The 18,558-nt window shown below is 45.4% G+C and overlaps 1 long non-coding RNA gene across 1 annotated transcript; it reads left to right on the top strand.

The window, feature by feature from the left end:
• Positions 1-2,459: 2,459 nt before the first annotated feature.
• Positions 2,460-18,127, top strand: LOC134174910 (uncharacterized). Its single transcript, XR_009968827.1, has 2 exons — positions 2,460-2,577; positions 17,952-18,127. It is a non-coding gene; the product is annotated as an uncharacterized LOC134174910 (long non-coding RNA).
• The last annotated feature ends 431 nt before the right edge of the window (positions 18,128-18,558 follow it).

Below are 18,558 nucleotides of genomic sequence, written 5' to 3'. Positions count from 1 at the left end.
TGAGTCCTCTGGGCCCAGGCCTTTATGGAATCATGCCAAGATCCCCACGGGAGCTCTTGCTGTCACACAACGCAGGGCAGGACCACACACTTTGCACTTACTGTTGGGCTGAAGAAAATCCTCTGTCCTGTGGAAAATATACCAAACAAGGCTAACAGTGATCCTGGGTCTTCAATCCCAACATGTAGATTCAGCCTTGATATGGAGTGGAAAATAAAAATGAAGACAGCTCAGTCAACAGCATGTCTCAGAAATTAATGAGCCCCTTTGCCTCCAACACCTGATAATTACATCTTTCAATTAAATGAACTCTCTCCCTGTCCAAGTCCTTATAAATTAACTTCAAGTGATACATCTTCGTGGGCTGCCAAAGCTTCCTTATGCCAAAATCTGTTCAAGCTTCCAGGCCCTTGCAATGATGGAGAATTATAGGCCCAGATGAAACTAAAGGATTTAGTCCAGCCCAGCTCCTAGGTTACTGCCACAAGCAGAGTCCGTGGCTCTGGGTCAGCACCTTGTCTCCCTGTGAAATGAAGAAGAACAAAAGAGCTTAGAAGCCAGCCTGGGAATGACATGTATGGAGATGTTTAAGTCCCATCATTTGCTTGGGCTTCTTATGGGAAGTCTGGGACTTCTTTGACTCAAAACACAGCTTTCCTGTGCCTGCTTAGAGATGAGGACCTTCAGCGAGGTGGTGGAGTGATGGACTCCACTTTCAGGGGGGGAATTTGTGCCATTATAGACAAACGGTTACAGCAAAAGGCACTTGCTAGGGAGGAGAGACTCCTGTCACTGTGCTGAGGCCTATTTCCATACTCTGCAATAACAGTTTGGGTACAGAGGTGCACTGAGTTATGTGTTCAATTTTGTGATGAGATCACGTGTGCTCAGAGCTGGGGAAGACAGATGAGTTTCCGTCTCCTCCTCCACTCAAACGTGTCCTAGAGTATTTCTAAGGCTCCCAGTACCCATTTCATCACCTTCAGCCTGGAGAAAATCCATGCATAAAGCTGGGGCTCCTGGTCTGATTCACTTTGGTGCACACACAAAGACATGCTGAGTGTCGGGAGAGGGGCTGCAGATAGAGATCCCACCCCAGCAGGCTGAATGCTACAAACCCAGGCAACTGCTCCTTTTGCTTTCTGTTCTCCCCTTCCTTTAAATAACCGAGTGCAATCAGCGCAGTCTAAAGCCAGGTTTTTGTAAGCTAGCAATAAATCCAACCAGCTTTTCCAAAGCACAGCAGGCAGGTGATGCAGTCACCTAATTCAGCCCCAACTCACTGGCCAATGGCTAGGAACACTGAGGATGTATTCCCTCTCAAACCCACCCAGGCTTTTATTCCTGCTTGCGCAGATGCACGCCATTTCAGTTAAGGCAATTAGCAGTGACCAAGGGCAACTGCAAAGCTCCAATTAAGCCAGCACAAAAGCTAACATGATCTACAACGTCGTGGAGCAGGTTGGAACATGTATCCCCGACAGCAGCTATCTGCCAGATTAAAGGTTTTATACACTCTCTGTTGTCTCCTTCCAGACCTACAATCTCTCCTCTTTCAATTGCCCAAATGCTAATCTCCAGTCTTTGTGTCTTCTCATTAATTTACCCCGTGATAGGGGCCTCAGGGGAAGATCCTAGCTTTTCTCCTATCTTTCTGTCCTATTTAAACTGTAGCCTGCAGCCACAGTGCCACAGTGCCACTGTGCCCTATTCCCCTTCATTTCCTTAGGGATAACCTCTGAGTGTGATTTAGGCTTTGGTGACCTTTTCTTAGCCGTGACTAGTGCTAGACTGAATGTTTGCTGTTTGCTCTGGCAGGCTGTGAAGGAAAGGAGTGGGAATGGGAACAGACTGCAGAAGAGCAGTCAGGGAGGAAACTGGTCCTTTGCTCAGGCACAGTGATTTCTTGCTGGGATGATTTGGGATGGGTCCTACTTTGGGGGACATGTGTGTGGAAGGGGCTGCCTCAAGCCCTCCAGCAGAGATCCATGGCTATTTGGGGGAGAAGGGATTGCTTTCTGTAAGATGTGCTCTGGATTTCTACACCTGTGAAAAGTGGGAAGCTCCTTTACCTGGAGCCTGAGCCTGGGATTGCTTTCTAATGGTAGTTAAGATTCTGCTAGTAAATATACAACATATATGTGTACGTTGAGCTTGATCATTTAGTGTTGAGAGACATAGTGAAGGTAGGTACCAGCAATGGTGTCTGAGCTCTGACTTTGACTAATTTTGTCTCAGACCACCTAGATGTAGGTAAGGCACTCGCAGCTCCTTCTCAGTGATTTGACCCATGTGTTTGGACTCCATCCCATCCATACTTCATATCTGGCAGCTCTGAAACACTCCAGACAAGCTGTTGCTTGCAGCCTAAAAAACGCTTGTATTGGGATTTGTCATTAACAGGACACTGCATCAAAGCAAAGGCAGAGACTGGCACAGATTTCCTCTTTCAGGCAGAGACTGTGGAAGGAGGGACAGCTAATGACAGGGAACCTTTCTGAGGAGGGGGGAAGACTATTACGGGGACATGACTGCACCTGGGTATTGCAGCCATTGGTTCACATCTGGCAGAGACTGGTAATGAGTCACAGTGATAGGCCCCTGGCAGCAGTTCAGTGGTCTGAGCTGAATGGTCAGGTCAGATCCTGATGCAGTTTCACTTTGGTTCTTACTTGGACCCCTACTTACATAGCAAAAGCCACTACTACATTTAGTGTTAACTGGTGTCCTCCTTAGCAGTTAAGGATGAAAAGCCACTTGTTGTATAGGCCCAGGCAGTGAACTCATTTCCTTAAAGGTGGGTGCTCTAATTCAGGGTTGATAGGCAGCTGGGGTAAGGTATTTGCTACCTGCTTGGAGGATATGTAGGAATTTCAAGGCTAGAGTCCAGAAACCCTCCACATATTCTCTTAAAAAGAACATCCTTTGTTTTGGGTATGATTGTGAAGGGAGAAAATCAGAGCATGCATTTAATGCAGAGAAATGTCCTTCTGTAGCTTTTGCACCTTTTAGCTGTGCTTAGCTTTCCCTTACTGTATCAGGTTCTCTTGTGTGTTAGCACTGAGGATAAAACCCATGAAATCCCTCTCTTGATGTTTGTACTTTGTCCCAAGTTAACGCAGACAAAGCGGCTGTCACGAGCTGCTAGAATGGAAATTAATTTTAAAAGCATCATCATTTATCATTTTTGTAGCAAAAAAAAAGCGCAACTACTGAGATTGGAGCAGTTGTGGCAGCAACTTCCTGCACAAGAATTGGCAGAAGGTTCTCGCAAAAGGGTAATGATATTAAAGTACTCAAAGAAATTCCAGGCAAAAACCCCAAGGCCCTACTGCAAGTAAGCTGCACTGGAGCTTTTACTTGTGGTGTGGGACTTGCCTCTCACAGTTTGAGCCACCCAGAAGTCAGGCATTGACAATATGGCATGGGGGTTGGAAATAGGTGGTCTTCAGGTCCTTTCCAACCCTAACTGTGATTCTATGATGGCTATCTGATCTGTATTTGGAGTCGACTGAGAGAGACAGGTATGTTTAGAGGGCAACTCTCTGTATCAACAAGTGATGTTTGAAATAGATGGAATGGGTATTTTCTTTCTTGAGAGCTGGAAGGATGTTTTCTACAGAAATGCTTTGATTTGCAACATTAGCAATGGTAGTATTGATATTATTGATAAATGCAGCTATTCCTGATTGAAATAGGGATCAATTCAAGAGCAATGTGGGTCCAACCTACCAAGTGTGTCAAAGACCTATCAGAGGCTCCAGCTGGGCATGGTTTGAACAACATAGCCATGAGCTGGAAGAGCAAACACCCACCAACATACGTGCACTGTCTGCAGGGATCAGGAGCAGCCCACGGGTCACTTTGTTCTGCCACAAGTGGCCACTGGCAGAGGCGATGCTGTGAGTTGGGGCTGGTTTATCTCTGATTGAGCCAGGAGCCTCATTTTATTTCTGATCTAGACTGCCACTCCAGAGGAGCTCATTAAATTGAGCATAACACATCTTCTTCTTCCTTTACTTACTTGCTTACTCTTTTCCCCCTGTGTGGAATGAGTTAAAGGCCCCTCATTTCTCATCCATTCTTTCTATTAGAATCTTATCTCATTCCAGTCCTCCCCCTCCTCTCACACACTCCTCCTTTCCTCACACACATCTACTTGCTCCCTCCAGGAAGCCAGCTAATTATTTCCTGAATGCCCCCAGTGTTATTTTGCCTTGAGAACCTCTCCTGCTGGGACTTCTCACACGCTTATGATTCTCTGTGTGACAAAAGGTTTCTCAGTTTAGCTTTGAATGGGTATTTCTTTAATTTCGACATTTAGTCCTTTTGCCTCCTCATCTGCACTTGGGCTGAGAATAGAAACTTCACTTGACATTATCTAAACCATTATCAATTAAATCCCTTCTTAACTGCCCTTTTTCTTGCCTTAAGCTGTGTAAGTTTGGGGTTTTTCCTCTCCTTCTTCATTCCTGCATACCTTTCGTTTGTAGATAAAGCCCTTTGCCCTTCTGGATTAACTTTTTAAATACAACACACCTTTGGGTGTTTTTTTTCCTTATTTTTTATTTTTTTTTTTGAATACCACTGCATTGATCAGACAAGAGCACAGGATTCCAGTTTATTCCCCACCTGAACTTTGAATCTGTGCACACATCAGTATATTTGCTGTGTGTAATAGAGGTTCTCCAGTTGGGCACGGAGATTCTACTGGCGCTGAGTCAGCAGGAGAGTAGCATCAGTCAACTGATGAGTCCTGTGGCTCTAAGTTACCTACAGGCACACACAGAGTGTAAATCTGTACAGAGGCAAAGAAACCCAGCAGTGCTGTGCTCCTCTGTACAGAGAAATCAAAGCAGGCACTTGTCCATAGCCCCTGTGCTAGAGCAGTTTTGACCCGAACTGGTGAATGACGATGCAGGATTTTACCCAAATAATTTCAGATGGTGTTTCACATATTCTCTGGGATGCAGTGACTGCATCAGAGGTTATATGGAGATAACAAAGAAAAGGAAAGATATATCCAATGTGCTTTCACTCGCTATTCAGCAGCCTGCACCACCACTGCACTAACATCAAGATTACTCCTCTCTACATGGAAGAGAGGAGTAATAGCACACATTGCATATTGCATATATATATATTAGATCTGTATATAGCACAGAATGTGAGGGATGTAATTGTCTGAGTAAGACGAAATATGATCAGCCACGGTGGACTGTAATGGGGAATGCTTGGTCTGGTCATCAAACATGGGCCAGCCAGTCATGACAGCTATAGCTCCGACATAACACATCCCAGCTTACAGTGAAAGCATCCAGCTCATAGTGCAGAGCTGGTGTGGGTGGAGGAATGCCAGAGGTAATGCAGAGTGAGTGATTAAGATCATAAATGCCTCTAGCAAGATGTCTCTAAGGGAAAAATATTGGGGGTGAAACAGTGACAAAAATACACAGAAACCAGGATCTATTAATTCTTACAATCTGTCTCTTTGACCTTTTGTAGGATATTTTCCCCCCACTGGAATAGAACCCATGCAGAATTATAGTTCTATGAGTAAAAGACATCCAGGTCACATTGCTTTGACCCACACATGCTTGTGACAACTGGAGGCATGCCAAGTTAAAAGCAGAAGCTACTGAGATTTAACCTCATCATAATAATTCTGCAACAGTTCATAACCAAACACAGAGGGGTTCGGAAGTACCAGGAATTTATGACTTGGAACTTCTTTAAACATGAACCAGCTCCACATTTGTAGAACCAAAGGAGTGGAGAAAATGCAGGTAAGCAGCTGAAATCCAAACCTGCATCTCTCTGGAAGTTTGTCTTTTGGAGATGGCACAAGAAGGAACATTAATTGGTTGCTGTTTCACCTCTTTTCTTTGTTGTATCAGCTGCTAATTCAAGGCCTGTGGCCATGTCATAACCACTTTTATCCAGCTGCTTCAAACCCAAGTCCCAGTGAACCCTTTTGTCATTCAAGCAATGAAGGAGGCTGCCTCCCAGCTCGGCAAAGGCTGCTCAATGTAGCCTCAGAGCACCCTGAAATCTATCAGCGCTAATTAGGGCCTGCTTAAAGGCTCCCAGGCTGCCTTTACTGGTTTGAAATGCAGAGTGGAATGTGAAAGCCCTTATGCTTGGCTCCTGACAGGAGCAAAAGCAAACAACAGGCCCTGCTGTGACCTCCATTTAGGAGACTCATTTACTGCACTGAAGGCATCAATGTCTTGGAAATCAAAAGGGCAAATTAGTTTTGAACCCCGACTGGTTAAGATAGACTTCTCACTGGGACAGTGCTCCTGCCCACCTGGCTAAATGTTCCCTTAATCTTGGCATCTGTGGCGTTTCTTCAGGGAGGTTGGGTAGATGGAGTTTGGAAGAGATCTGGGAGTAGGGAGGTAGCACACTGCAGCACTTCTCCAGTTGCCCCTGGTCTCTAACACCAGGTAGGTGCCAGCTGCCAGGTGACTAAACCACACAGCCCTTTTTTTAACTAGTATTGATAGTTTTCTTTAAGTAAAGGCAGAATCTTGTGCTCTGACCCACCATTGCACTGCCTTTTTCAGCACAACGTGAAAGCTCCGTCCAGTGATGCTGTAAGAGATGTGTTCCATGCCTCCTCCCATGATGCATGCTCATCCCCATAAACCCAGCTTATCGCTGTCCTTAGGGGAAGAAGAGTTCTCTAATTCATCCCTCTTCTCAGCTCCACAGGATCCCAAGACCATCTGTCTATTTTCAGTCAAGTCTACCCAAATTCCCTGCCCACTAGGCATGAAGCCACCAGAGGATCCTTTCCTCCCAAAGTTCAGCCCAGCCATAATTGCTCCCCATGTAAGCCAGCTATTGGAAAATGTGGGTGGAGAATTGGGAGCCTTAGCAAACAAAACTGACAGCATCTTGCCCAGGAATAATAATATGTTTAATGTGTCACCCGTGGGATCTTTTAGTCCTTATGGCAGAAATACCAGCGAAATACTTCCTCTTCCCCATCTGCCCCACTGCCATCCGTTCTTTTCTCTGCCTTTCTCTCTTAATCTTCCTGAGACTCAAGTGCCTATCTCATTAGGAGATATTTATATTTTCCATTCCGCTGGCATATGGTTCTGTGAGCCTTCCCCAGTCTTTCAAGGGGAATCTTAGTTTATTGTATGCTTCTCTCCTCTTGCAGCTCTGTGTCCAAATTCCAGCATTGGATGCTATGAGGTCCTGCCTATCCCCTGGGACTTCTCTCCTGGGGACCCACAGTTCAGTCCGGCAGCGCCAATGGGGAGAGGCAGTGAAGACATTAGGACATTTAGTGTAGATCATCCTTTCTCTTGCTTACCAGAAAGCTGGTGACTGAACAGCCCCATATCTGCTTGGGAAAGAAGTGGGTATTTACCATTAATAATGGTAGCCAAATATAGCCATACTTGACCTGGAAGGGAATATGGGAAGGAAGGGTACCAAGAGGACCCAAAAGCTGAAAGATAAGCAGAGCAGAAAGGTTTTCCTCTTTGATACCTCAATGTGAATGTTTTAAGCTATTACTTGTCTTTAATTCCCACCTGAAACAGCACAGCACTGCTACACCCAGAGATGCTCTGGGACTGTGCAGCAATGTCACTCTCAGTTTGCAGCTAAGAGATGAGGGAACCTCACCCAGACTGCGCAGTAAGTGACTGTAATGCACCAAATCTGTTAGAAACCCAGACTTCTCAGTCTCCAGAATGATCAAGCAGCTCTTTTATTGCCTGGCCAAAGGGACTACAAGCAGTGAGACCCCTGAGCTCTCTTTTTCCTCCTAGGGTTTGACCATGGCAGTGATGCCATGTAATCACGGTCACGACTAGGACTACCTGTACCAGGTATCAGACTGAATCCAGACCCCTCTAGACCACTCTGAACTCCTGTTTTTCAGCAGCTGGCAGAAGCACCCTGGAAGGTGCTGATGCTGTTTCTAAGGTTGTACACAGGACAGAGAGAGCGCAGGTTTTGGAGAAGACTCTTGCCACTGAGAATCACAGCAGGGAAGCTGATGAGATGAACTGATTTCATATCTGTGAATAACATCTCTGTAAATACTACCAGATGCTCCCATAAACCCTGCTGACATGGTAGCGAGGTTAGGGGATCTAGCTCCCCCCTTCACTGTTCCCAGCCTAAGCCCAGAGGCCAAACCAAACCTTGGGTGCCCCCATGCTCTTCCAGGCCCCTCTCGGTGCACAGGCACGATCATGGTTGTTGCACACGTGGTAGCACCACCAGCAAGCTCTAATGTGCACACATGGTGAATTAAAACACAGACCCCAAAGTGCCTTCCACAAGCTATCCCCTCCTACATCAAGACCTGGCCTAAGCCACGAGGGAAGCAGGAGTGAAGCAGATGGCAGCCTGGCAGAGTGATTAAAGCCCTGGATAACTGTTTTAATGAATTGCCACCCAGCAGATTAAATATTGCAATAGTCAGTCCTATTCTATACCATCAGTAATCTCAGCCTTATTTACAACACTGGGGAAATGCCGCGCTCTCCCCTCTGCTGCACTTTGTCAATGCAGGCTGAATTACAAGTCAGGATGGAAAAGAGACCTGTGGGTCTGATCTGTCACCCAGAGTAGGAGCCACTGGGTACCACAGCTTAGGTAAACACCTTGCAGGAGGAATCAGTGAAGGAGATGGGCAATGGGGGAGCTTCTGACTCATGAGGATATATATGTGTGTGTCCTGTTCAGATTTAGACCTGAACACAGGTATATACATCTCTCCTGTTCCCCTCTTCCCTTTCACCCCATTCAACACCTCCAGCTAACCCTCCATGTGCAAGACCTGATTTGCAAGTGCAAAATCAAAGCCTTCCCTTGCTGTCCCCCTTCTCTCATTCCTTTACTCTTTACTGGGATATGGGCAGAGGAGCTGATTTGGATTTGCTCTGTTAATAGTACTCCTGTCAGTATATTTTATACAGTTACAGGCTTAACAAGCACAAGAGGAGCTCTGTGAGCACTGGTGCCAAACACTGCTACATCCATCACCCATATGGTGGAGGCTATGCCAGAGTTGTGGTGCTTTCTCTTGTGTCACTTCTACTTCTTTCAAGCACTCCCCCCTGCAGGGCTGGCAACCACCTTTCCATCTTTCCCCAGTGCCTTGCAGGATGCTGAAGAGGAGGTGAATGTGTTGCTGCTATCAGGAGGTGAGCAAGTCCTTGCTGTGCTCTGCTTCTATTTGCAGGCAGTTACCTGCTTGCTTCATCCCTGTAGAGGGATAAGGAGTTCTGAAGACACAAGAACCACTGAGTTATGATGTCTTGGTGTCTAATAAGGCATAAGCTCCAGCTGAAGATTTCAGGTGTTTTAACAGAGTGCTGTTGCTGAGGAATCTCTAAGCAAGGCTTGACATAGGTGTAATGGGCTTTGAAGGTATTCTTGAGCCTGGAATCTGGGGAGAAAATTTATCTTAGGGCATCTTGCTGGCAGAACTCAGTGTCTAAAAGCAGAAGTGACTGGAAGTGAAAAATAGAGCCAGGATTTTCATCCAGGACTTCCTATGTGCTGTGCTCTGTGAGGTTCATACAGAGGGAGTGCAGCCTGTCCAGATTTACACGTGCAGAGGGACAAGCACATAATCCAGGTCTTGTTCACCTCTATTGCCCGGGAGGGTCTGGTGAGTACATTGGGTTTTCTGGCTGATCCCCAGACCCACCAAGGCTACAGCATCTCTTCCAATGGACCAAGACCTGGAGAACAGGCCATGCGGCATCCCTTCCCTTTGGATTATTTTTAGAGCAACCTTCCCAACTAAATGCTTCTCAAATCTGATGCCTTTCTTCGAAACCTCCAGGTGCCAACAAAAGCACTGGGAGGTTTTTTGGCTGCAAGCAAGCCCAGAAAGCTTAGATGGTTGTTTTGAGACCAGCTGTACTGGTTTTCCATTCACTCATAACTGTTGTGAACAGTGAGACCGGTTGCAGAACACAGGAACCAGTGTCCATTCCCTGCACTTCAGCTGCATGTCCAGTGAAACCTTGGGAATAGTTCCATGCCGTGGTTATTTAGATTTGCCACTGGTTCTGAACTTGTGTGTGCTGTTGCTAATACCCCATTCCTAAACTGTACTTTACATGGGCATCATTTGCATTGTTGAACAGCTGTTAACCTCTCTCAACTGCTTGCCTGCCATATTGCATAGATAATAATAGCTAATCCATATTAATTATAAAAACACAAATTGCCTCCTAAATCAGGCAAAGTTTTGTGAGCAATACAAACCATTGGGTGCCAAGAACTCTTAGCGTTACGCCCGACACCTCATCCTCTGGCTGTCATGTCATGAATAAAGAAGAGCCCACAGCACAAGTTAAGGCTGGCATCTGAGCTTTAATAGCCTGCAGCCACTGCCATTAACCCTCCAGCTATTATTTCATCACATCTCACAAGCTAAACGGTGCTGGGTCAGTAAGAAACCTCTATGGAGAGATCGCTGCAGGAAGTGGGACTGCAATTATTAGTCACTACCTGGTGTTTGTTGGCAGCGGATCTACGCTGGACTAACCCCATCTTGTGGTGCTGATGGGCGCTGGCTGACCTGGTTTGGAAGAAAACACTGATTTCCACCCTCTTTTGGTTTGAAGGCCTCTAAAGCTTTGCCTGCTGGAGGTGGAAGTCTCGAATAGGCCACTTCGAGTTAGCTCACTTTGCTCTATTGCTTTTGTCAAAAACAGCCTATGGATGCTCCAGCTCCTGTGATCCAGGCTGGAAATTTCTGCTCGAAAGCTATCTATGTGGGGTCATTCATTCTCTTCCACCTTCCTATTAAGGAATTAAGTGTTGTTCCTGTATTTAACTACTGTCTGTCTTCTCCCCAGTCTCCCCTTCACAATTTCAGATGGGCATGTTGTTTCTTTCCTCCTCTGTGCTATAACACCGTGTAAAACAGTCATCAGAAAGGTCTTGGGTTTCTTTCTAGAGATGACTGCATTTCCACGCAATGGCTGGAAACTTTTTAGGGCAGTTTCTGCTTTTTTGGGGGGATAACATCTGAAAAATAAAAGTAACATTAATGGCAAAATATCTGGAAAGCAAAAGCAACATAAATGACAAAGTTCTCAGCTTTTTTTTTCTGCAGAGTTAAGGGATAACATGAGGATGCTGTACTGCTTCCCCTCCAGGCATATCAGTATAAATGCCAATGAGATCTTACCTGTAGGTAAACTGGTATACTTGTGAAGTCTCCTGCACAAAGAGGGCTCTGATTGGAAAAACAACTTCATCACAATAATTCTTAAGCTGGGGATAGCAATTTTGATTTTCATGATGGCTAAAAATGATCATATTTGCCCTTTCCCCTGCAAATTACGATGCCTTTTTCTTAACAGCATTGATTTCCTTTAACATTTCAAAAAAAGAGAAGAGTAATTTCTGGAGAGTCGAGCCACTGAAAGACCCTAATAGTTTGCAATACAGATGATCACAGGACTGAGGGCTCATTCGTACAGATTTCATTTCATTCTCGATGCCCATTCTTACAGGTTTCAAGAGGCAGATTATCAAGCAGAAAGAAACCATCACTGATACTGAGAAAACGTTTAGGATTTAGACAATTCAGCCCAGATTTGTACCAAAGAACCCCAAACCCAGGCTTGCTGTGTAGGTATAAATATTAGGAGTATAATGCAACTTCAGTGTCTCCAAACGCATGAGGACAGGGATGGGAATTGCAGGTTGTCTCAGACCCTGATGCCATCTGTAGTTTTAAACTGCTCTAATGAAGATTTTTAGTTAATAAATCCTGACTTTTCCCTCACCCCATGCACACATGTGGAAGGTACAAGGCACAGAATTCATTTGGGAATAACACATTACACAGAGCTTCTACGGCTCCATCCTGAAATCAGATCCACGTATGTGAGTGCTCTTTGCCTCTGCTTTTCTTCCCCTCATACCAAAAAACACTGAAGGAAAACTCAGCAGAGCCTTCCTTGCTGCTTCTGGTCAGCTGAAATTCTTCTTCCTGTGAGCCTGAGCCCTGCGTTAAGGCTTTGGAGGGAACACAGGAAAGATGCTGCACACCAAATTGAAGTAGTTCTGCAGGAAAGCTGTTGGGCAAGGAACAGATTTATTAGACAGAGGGAAATCTATAGGTGGGATTCGAAAACTAGATCAAGAGGATCACTGGGAAATATGCAGTAAGGAACAATCTTACCTTGGGAAAAGGGGGAGGAAAAAGGATCTAGTTACATTCTGATGCTGGCTCCTGCTTTCCCGCAATAATGAACGGGAGACACGTTCTCTAACAGCTCTTCAGCCTGTTCCTGCTCCTCCCAGAGCTCTGTGCAAGAAAACCCAGGGTAGTGACTGGGTTTGGTGCTGTATTTTCCTCCTTAAAACCGAGTGTGACTCCTGTGTGCCTTGTTTGGGGGCCAGTAGAGGGAGACAAGCCTCTGAGCTTAATTCCTGCCTGTTTTCTCCAAGTTCCCAGGTTCTTCCTTCCTCCTTCTGCATGATTATTATTGGGGTTGAAATTTTGTTTTCATGAAAAAGAGCTTTAAATGACCCTCACCTTGATGTTACCGAGAGGATCAGATCCCAGATGCTACGGGGAGGTTTGGGTGAGTGAACACAGGGCAACAATCCTCCTGTGGCAATAATACAAGGAGCAAATTGGCCCATGTAGGGGCTCTGAATGCAGCCCAGTATGAGTTTTCTGTGTGAGGAAGCCTCTTCTGCATCCATGCGTATGTATAGGCTTACCAGAAGCCTGGGTCTGATGGCAGATGCGCAGGCATCAAGTTCCTCAGGATCTGGTGTAAAACTGCCAATTGGATCCTTAAAACATCATTTCTTCCTGGCTCACAGCAGCTATAGCATAACCAGAGGACAAATGGGAAGCTGTGAAGATTGTTGGGAGATGGCAATCACCACAAGGGGATAACCCTGGGGAGGGATGGGATGTCTGGCCTAATTTCAACCCAAAGCTGTCTGTTCCTATTCCTTTCTTTTTCTTTCCTGTTCTTCTAAGCAAGTGTGTGTGTTTGGGAGGGGGGGGTAGAAACACACAGCATTGCGTGCATGGGTGTTGTATGGCTTTTGGAGCGCCACATGGAAGTGACTTGTCTGCAAGGACGGGAAGGCAGTGCTAAAAGCAGCACGTCCCAAGACTGGGGTTTGCATAGAGAAGGTGTTTTGCAGCATGAAAAAGCATGTGGTGGGGAAGCAGAGATGGTTGTCAGTGCCCAGTATGTCCCAAAGGGCCTTCTCTGAGTGTTGCTACGGGTGGCCACACAAAGCTGGAAGCCCCTGAGCATATGTGGGATGTGCATCCTCTGCATCTCCATGCACACATCATAAAATCAAAGAATGACAGAATGCTTTGGGTTGGAACGGACCTTAAGATCATCCAGTTTCAACCCCCTGCACAAGCAGGGACACCTCACCCTAGACTATGTTTCCCAGGGCTCTGTCAAACCTTCAGCATCTTCAGATGAAACCCTTTCAGAGCATGTGATGGTGGCAACCACAACAGTTTTGTGTGTGTGCATGTGAAGTCCCATTGAGTCCCTGTTCATTTGAGCTGGGGAGTAGCAGATTTCAGCTTGGGTATCACACGTGAGTTTTGACTGTGTCGCCTCCAAGTCCTCAGCAGAAATTTGGGCAGATAAGGCTGGGTAGCAGCTGGGAGTCCAACACAACCAGGGACAACAAAGGATGAAAGGCACCAATCAAATGAAACAAGCTTTTGAAGTCCTTGCAGAAACAGCCCTTCACTATATTTAGTGAACCTCACGACTCCAGCAGAACAAAACTGTCGTCACTGGAGGGAAAAGAGGAGAAGTTGCCCTGAATGAAAATAATACAGAGAACAGCACAGATGAAGAGAAAGAGGGAATGCATGGTGGAGAGGACAGCATCTTAACAGCATCTCTGTGCCTGTCATCTGCTAAAATCAGCCTATGTTTCCTCATCCCCTTTGGCGGGTGTTAGATCTGCTGGTTGGGTGCCCCTGTGAGCTCTGGGGAGCATGAACCTGTCACCTATAGTGGCACATGGCCCTTATAGACTTCCCTGCAGCTCTGAGATGCTTTACACTCGCATAGCTTTGGCCTCTGAGGATGCTGTCCTCAACCCTGTTGCTTCTGGAAAGGGAGCGAGAGTAGAAGGGGGTTGCTTGGGAGATCCTGCCAGGGATATGCTTCAGCAGGACAAAATCCAGCATTCGTTTGGCTGCTTCAAAGGGTGCAAATTTGATGAGAACCTGGGCGAATGCCTACTTCATCTTCATCTCCTCTTCAGGGGTGTTCACACAGCAGCCTTGAGGGTTCCTGCTACCTGTGAACATTGTATTATCAATTACCCTCATTAGAGGTTGGCACCTGATTGACACCAGTATTTTTCAGTAATATTTAACCTTTTTCTTGCCAGGCCCTGGAGCCAATGCTCACAGAAGCTTTCCTTCAACGGACAGCAAAACAGGAAAGAACAAAAAAGAGAGGAAAAAGGCACACAAGGTTAATGCCAGTTTGATTGGTGGCTGGCTGCAGAGTCTGAAGGTTGCTCTCCATCAGTGCGTGCACGTGAGGACCTGTGTTTGCATGGAAGGTATTAAGCACAAGGGAGGTGGTCAGGCCCTCACCTTGTGGATTTAATCACTTCTGTGCCTGAGTGCCATGCAGGGCCTTGGCAGCCACATCTCCCTCCTTTCAGCACACAGCAGCTCACCTGCTTAATATCACTTGCAGCGTGATATGCAGAATGAGGTAGGAGTAGCATAGATAAGCATATAACCATAAGATTAGATTTGTTTCCCACAAGCATGCAGACAGGCAGCTTCAATCATACTGGTGTCTGCAGAGAGTTAAAACAAAAGGGGCAGCAACATTGTCAAAGGCAGCTAGTGTTGAAATAGCTAATAATGACAATAAGACTTTCAATTTATCTATAATCTTTTCAGTAACAGTTATCATTGTACTATCCTGCCACCTCCCACACATTAATGGGTTTATCTGTACAAGCCCACTATGACTGGGAAGGATTATCCTCCCTCCTGACAGATGGGGAGGGAAGGCTTTCGGAAAGGTAAGATCACACATCGCAACCGCAGCCAGACAGGAAAGGAAGACCTGGGAGCTCTGAGTCAACAGCATGACTCTGAGTTTCTCAGTGCTTTCCAGGTCAAACACTGCTTATTCAAAGCACAACCATTTTGCTACCTCTCCTCAGCTGCAAAGAGGAGTAAAAAATCTACCCCTGATAAGCTCATAGCGATGCGCGGCGAAGATGGGTTTGTGTTTGTGAATGTGTTTGCTTGTGTGTGTATGCATTTGGAGAGGCTGATGAAGATTACTCTGGAGCATTAGGCTGTTTTCTCTGGTTTAGATTGTAATCATATTTTCCACACTTTCAGAGGCCCCTGACTGTTTATTGTGCCCCTCCTGGGGGTTGTGATGTTCTGAAAGGGAAAACTGATCCGATGTGTGCATTGCACAGGGAAGAGAAGCTGTTCGTAAGGACCATGAGCTGCTTTAGAGCAGAAAGAGGCATTTTCTAACACTTTCACAAGGTATTTGAGGCCTCTCCTGGCCAACAGGCCACATACGTTGCAGAGTAAAGTCTAAACTTAAGCCCTGGCATCTTGAGAAGCTGTTTGTATTTGCCATGCTGCTGTTGACTTGGGTACATAGGATGCATCGCACAGGGAAGTGAAGCCGATCCTAAGGACAGTGCCTATATGGGATGTTTTAGATCAGAAAGAGGCATTTTTTAACACTTTCTCAGGATATTTGAGGCCTCTGCTACGTTGGCCATATATTTTGTAGAGTGAAGTCTAAACTTAAGCCCTGGCATCTCAGGAAGCTCCTTGTCGTTGCCACACTGCTGTTGTCTTGGGTACATAGGATGCAGCCCTGGAAAGGCATATAGACCTCTGAAAAATATCTGTTCAGGAAGAGGTTTTCCACAGCATCTATAAAACATTCATGACACCTCCATTGTGCTGTAAATCCTTAGCAGGAGTTGATAACAGTGCATGAATTTTTAATGTAACATTTATAAATGGTTATTAAAACTATCCTTAAAGTAAAGTGTCAGTTTATTTTTAATTAACTGTTGGCTATTTAAGCTCCTGATGGCTCCAGGGCAGATCAACAGTCTAACAAGTTAATATTCCACGTTAACCCTTCGTATGTTGCCTCTTTGGATGAGGAGGATGAAGATGCATATACAGGATCAACAATGAGTTCCTCACTCACTGAAGAGAAATGTCATAATTTCATAGAATGGGCTTTCTTAGTGTTCTGTTTAAGACAGTTTAGAAGCTGTGGAAGGATTTATTTCCTGCATATTGAACAGATATAGATAAATAGCAGAGCTGGGTGGTTCTTCTTAGGAAAAAAACCTACCTATTTTCATAGCACTGGTGAGAAGAAATTTCCATTGAAGTCAATGAGCTTGGATCAAACACTTCGAATTGCACCAGCTGCAGTTTCAAGCAACCCACGTATGAAGAGCTGCAGCACTCTGAGATGTGTGAATACAGGTTCAGTTGCAAATGACTTAAATTGACTGTGCAGTTCGAGATTTGGCACTGTGAAGCCTGGAACAGTTTACGTAGCAAAAAGTGTGCTGCTCAGAGGGCTTCATCCTCAAGAGCAGCTTGGAAAGTGAGGATGAAGCTGATGGAGAGTTTCCATAGAAGCATAGAATCACAGAATGGTTTGGGTTGGAAAGGACCTTAAGATCACCCAGTTCCAACCCCCTGCCATAGGCAGGGACGTCTCACACTAGACCATGTTATCCAAGTCTCTGTCCAACCTGGCTTTGAGCACTCCCAGGGATGGGGCATTTACCACTTCCTTGGGCACTCTGTGCCAGTGCCTCAGCATCCTCACAGTAAAGAACTTCTTTCTTATATCTAACCTGAACTTCCCCTGTTTCAGTCTGAACCCATCACCCCTTGTGCTATCACTACAGTCCCTGACGGAAGAGCCCCTCTTCAGCATCCTTGTAGCCCCCTTCAGACACTGGAAGCTGCTCTCAGGTCTTCATGCAGCTTCTCTTCTCCAGGGTGAACAGCCCTGACTTTCTCAGCCTGTCTTCAAACAGGAAGTGCTCCAGCCCCCTAATTATTATTAACTTTTAATTATTTCATATAATTTATGTTACTTAACTGACGATTTTTTAAGTTTTCAAATTAAATTATTCTTCAGCATGTGACACATGTTTTGCATTTGTTGCTGTCATTGGAATTAGTGACAGATTTCACAGATATTATGTCTTCTGTAATTGTTGATCTGATTTGTGGGAAGGCTCCTGTGTTCTTCTTTGAAAATGAAGGTCAAGCCAATGCATCCCCACAAAGCAGATTAGTTTCAGTGTCATTAACATGCAAAAAAGGTTCAGTTCATAGCAGTTTTGTCACTTAAATGGCAATTTTTAGCCCCAGTCTGAAGCACAGAGACATTTGTGGGGGCACCAGAGGGCTTTGGGTTGTTGTGCTCCTGAACAGTGAAGTCCTGGTGCATCTCTTTGCTTCCTTTTCCTGCTCAACTCAGTTATACTCAAGGCTTTTGGGGGCAAAGAGCCAAAGTCTCTCCCTAGGTGGGAATTCATGAAGCTGAACTTTGCATTGCTGGTGTCCCTAGGGCCACCAGCGAAAGGTCGGTGCTTCCAGACACCGCTTCAGAGCTTGTTTCTCTTAGATTTATCAAGATCTGCACCTGGGTGATACCAGGATTAGGTCCCAAAACCTGGAGAGTGTGGATATCCCATACTTTGGCTCAGCTTCCCATGTGGAGAAGCTGGGCTCTCTCTTCATCCCCCGCTTTCTTTGTAAAGCCCATTCTGATCATCACTGCTGTCTCGGTGCCATCTATCACTAGCAGCTAACCCCTGCAACATGCCTGTTGATTGAAGGCTAAATCTCCCTGGGCAAATAATTGTTATTTAAAATAATATTCTATTTTCCTCTCTAGATGCTCCTTTCCCACATGATCAGCCTGAGTTTTGGGAAAGCATGAACTTCAGATCTTCGGAGCATGTAAAGCAACAAGGCATCAAGGCAGCAGTGACACAGGCAGCAATATCCTTCGGTAAATGCCGTTCAATGCAGCAGAGCTTCTTAGCGATTAAAGGAGCCTTGGAAATGTCATTGCCCTGACCAAATGAAATCATTTGTATCTTCTGTCACTGGAATCAAATCCTCTTTCTTTTTATATATATATATATAATTAACTTGCGACTGTGGGAAGGTGGGAGCAAGGATGGGGGTTGAGAAGGGAATTTCATGGGTATTCCAGCTGCAGTATGGAAATGATGGTTGGGTAATTGTGCTCTCTAAATGAACTTGACTCGATGGTTGGTGTCAGGTTTTGTTAAGTGCCCTGGGCCAATGGAGACTAATTAGGAATGCATTAAATATTAAAGCTCTCTGACACTGGGGCATTGACAGTGACAGAAGAAAAGAAATCCCATAACCTAATCTGCACCCAACAGGAGTAATTTATGTTCCCTTCTTTTAACAAAGAAAAATCCAATTATTTGGCCTGCTGGAAAAATGTATTTAAAGGAAAAGTTAATTTA

Source organism: Pezoporus occidentalis, unplaced genomic scaffold (genome assembly GCF_034315485.1).
Source record: "Pezoporus occidentalis ecotype Australia unplaced genomic scaffold, CSIRO_AGI_Poc_V1 ctg64, whole genome shotgun sequence".
Taxonomy (NCBI): Eukaryota; Metazoa; Chordata; class Aves; order Psittaciformes; family Psittacidae; genus Pezoporus; species Pezoporus occidentalis.
This window is presented reverse-complemented; position numbering and strand designations above follow the sequence as displayed.